The 4,008-nt window shown below is 31.1% G+C and overlaps 1 non-coding gene across 1 annotated transcript; it reads right to left on the reverse strand.

The window, feature by feature from the left end:
- Window positions 1–3,102: 3,102 nt before the first annotated feature.
- On the reverse strand, window positions 3,103–3,176 carry Trnaw-cca (transfer RNA tryptophan (anticodon CCA)). Its single transcript has one exon. It is a non-coding gene; the product is annotated as a tRNA-Trp (tRNA).
- Between the last annotated feature and the right edge of the window lie 832 nt (window positions 3,177–4,008).

Consider the following 4,008-nt stretch of genomic DNA (forward strand, 5'->3'; position numbering starts at 1 on the left):
GATGCCAAGAATATTCAGTTTCCATGGCGTCACTCCTTATATATAATAAAGTCCGGAGTCATTGAATCAGATCTGGTCAAATAACCCCATTGCTACAGTAGTGTATTTAGCCGAGTCCGGTTAAATAGCTACTGCTTCAAATAAATAGCAGCTGTTAATAATCAAAATGATTAATAAAAGTTTATTTTCATATCCAAAGAAATAAAGTTGAAGTAACACTGCATATTTTCATTTTATTCATTAACATTTTGCTTTTTATTTCTTATGCAAAAGATTTACAGTTCGTAAAAGAACCTTTGATGAGGTGAAAAAAATTACTACAAATAAAAGAAAGGAATAAGTTTAATCAGAAGTGAGTTTGAATATTTCATGTTGTGTTCATATATGCCTATACTTCTTTAATGGACATTTTATGGTATGGGAATATATCTGATTCATTGCAATGCAACATATACATATATATATATATATTTAAATTTAACTGTTTATTGCATCAATTGGTGTACAATGTGTGTGAATCGATGGGCAATAGGAAACAAAAGTCAATAAAGTTTCAAATTAAAAATTATTAACATAACATGCAATATTTGAAAATGTACACCAGAGCTGAAAAGGCCCTGTTACAAATACAGACTTTTTCCTTTTGAGGTGAAATACTTGGTACATGTATATAATTGATTTATGTTTAATAATATTGTTATTTGAGAAATATGTGTTTTGAAGATAAATAAAAATATTACATGCAGAAGAGGCCGAAACAGAAGGAATTCCTGCTGCAAAAACCATCCAGGCAGAAGAACTCCTTATTACTTCCATGCTCGAGGATAACAGGACTCAGCTGACTGGTTTGTCAGAAGGTGTAAACACTGGCAGTTAGTATAATAGCCAATATAGTGATCACTTTGATTCTCTTATCATACATTACACTTGTGACATGCCTGTGAAATGTGGGAAGTACATATATTAGTTTAACAATGCAATGCAAAGAATATTTATCAATTTAAACATGTTAAAAAAATAGTCTTGTACAATGGAAAGATCAACTTGTACAATAGTCTAACACTGAATACAATTATTTGCAGTATTGGGTAAATTCTGTGTTGTGTGTTGCACCAGGAATGATGGTGTTGACTGTATAAATAATTGAAATTTTTATTTATTGTTGATGCATAATACAAACATTGATTGATTGATTGATTGATTGTTGGTTGCTTAACGTCCAGTGGCAAATATTTCATGCATATTCAGGACGAGAACAAATTAACAATAAATACAAAAGGTAGGTTCTGTAAAAGGGGCGTCCGGGATTAAGATCGGAGAAATTTAGACTGCCACAGGAAATGAGGGTATATTGGATAGGGACAGAAATTTAGCCTTGCAACAGGTCACCTACGGACCCCTCAAAGAGTTGTTGCAAGGGTTCTTACCGTGCAAAGAGCGTGGTACTCTCTTTACACGAGACATCGGATTTAACGTCCCCATTCTGACCGGACGTGGCTGCAAATTTGTACATCCCGCACAGCCAAACGGACGCCCCACTTTAGCAAGAGTTTTACTGCCGGTCGGAGGAAGACCAATGGTGACCATACTTCTATTTCCCAGTCACCCTTGGGGGTATAATACAAACATGAAACATAAGCTCTAATGAGCTTTTAAAACAATTATCAACCCTTTTTCACTTCCTATGTTTTCAGATTTAATAACAGTTTTATTTGTTGGATTGTTTGTCAGTCATGTATGTGTGTTATCTTGTCAGAAATGAGAATTATCAGTTAATGTCTATTTCAACTATTGGATCCCAAACACAAAGAAATGTCAGGTATTTTTTATTTTTGAAAATATCTTCTTATCTTCTTGTCTTATATCCCCATGCAGTTTACCACCACATCAACATTTTTTCCAGTCCTGATTTTCTATGATGAATATTTTGAAAATACATGGAGTTTCAATATTCTTCAATGTTAACAAAAAAAAAACCCCAACTGTATCTATATCTGGTAGAAGAAATGGGAAGGGAACGGGGAGAACTCGGAAAAAAATACCCCCTGCCAACCCCTCATTTTTTCTCTCTCAGTTTTTAAGAGGAGGGATAATATCATAAGTAATGTGACTTGTCAAAAAGTGATTGCGCTTTTTATTTCATGAACACAAACAAACAAAAAAATCGAAAAATTGGGACGATGCGATTTGAGGTACATCATGATCTGGATAAGTCCTAAGCCGCTTTATAAATATTTTGCGGACGCTATTTTGTTTGTTTCTGAAAGATTGTAAACTTCACCAATCTTTTTTATTTTACTTTTTACTACAACCAAGTCCATGTCAAGTTTCTTCCTAGAAGAAACTTTACTGCTGTTGGATTATTCCCCGAGGGCATCATTAATGTGGTAGCCTAATGCATGATGAATACAAAGAATACAAAGAACAAACCGTCTAGGACGTCGCCCGGGTTACCAAGGTCCTCTTCTGCTGCACGGAACACTGCAGCATTTGATTTGTGTGTTCCACGGAATATCCTCCAAGATACCCCTTATTTGACTCATGTACAGCCAGAAGTAATAGTACCTGACTTTGGCCCCCAAACGGAAGTGACGTCATAAAATTTCCACGCATGCGCGTGGAAATTTTATTAAGACGTCACGTTCCGTTTGGGGGCCAAAGCTCAGGTACTATTACTTGGGGGTAATAAGGGAGGTAAATAAGGGATGGGTAAAAAAAAGGGGGAGGGTTAAAAAGGGGGGTCAACTATTTATTTATAGATATATTTATTTATAGATATATTTATTTATAGATAAAAAAATTTCACTCTGCATTAGGGACTTGTGACCCGTAATGTTAATAATAACATTAGTTGCATTAAAAATTTTTTATATTATTATTATTATTATTATTATTATTATTATTATTATTTTTTACAGAGGCTAATGATACAGAGGTCATCACTATAAATATATGTTTTTGGGCTCCGACGTTTTATTACGTGCTGCCAAGAAGAATGTGTGCATATAGAAAATTTTCACTCTGCATTAGGGACTTGTGACCCGTAATGTTAATAATAACATTAGTTGCATTAAAAATTTTCCTTTTTTTTTTTAAAAAATAGGACTCTGACGTGATTCGAACACGTAACCTTCTGATTTGGAATCAGACGCGCTAGCCAATTGCGCCACAGAGTCTTTTTTTTTTTTTCATTATTTCTTTTTTCATTATTTCTTTTTCTCTTTTTTCATTATTTCTTTTTTTCTTTTTTTTAAATATTTTCATATTTTACAAACAAATAATAAAATAATTTATATTTACATAACAATAATAATGTTTCTTATTATAAAACACAATAAAATAATAAATAATTAATATTTACATAACTATAATAACTTTACATTAAATTTTACAAATACAATAAAATAATAAATAATTAATATTTACATAACTATAATAACTTTACAAACACAATAAAATAATAAATAATTAATATTTACATAACTATAATAACTTTACAAACACAATAAAATAATAAATAATAAATATTTACATAACTATAATAATTTTTTACATTAAATGTAAGTAATAGTACCTGACTTTGGCCCCCATGTATGTTTTGCTAAAACATGTTTTTTTAAACGAAATTTTCTTGTATAATCTTTTGGACATTTTTCACAACTAAAACGCAAACGTTTAACAGAAGAAGTTTCTTCTTCTCCATTTCCTTTTTTTCTCCGGCCGTACTTACTATCTCCATTTCTGACATTATGATTATTATATTTTTTTTAATTTTTATATAGTATATATATATATACGTATAACGCGGACGTGATAGAAAGCCTGGGGCTTTCATTTACGTCCGCTTATTTTTATCGCTTATTTTTATCCATTTTTTTATTTTTGGTTTTGATGAATTACTTAAAAAAGGAAAAGGTTTTTTACTGGGTAAATATAAATTAGGTACATTTTTTTCTTTTAGTTTTTTATAAAATAATTTTAAACTCTTAGGTTTATTTTTTAAAATAA

The sequence above is a fragment of the Mytilus californianus genome, unplaced genomic scaffold (genome assembly GCF_021869535.1).
Source record: "Mytilus californianus isolate M0D057914Y unplaced genomic scaffold, xbMytCali1.0.p SCAF_1, whole genome shotgun sequence".
Classification (NCBI taxonomy): Eukaryota; Metazoa; Mollusca; class Bivalvia; order Mytilida; family Mytilidae; genus Mytilus; species Mytilus californianus.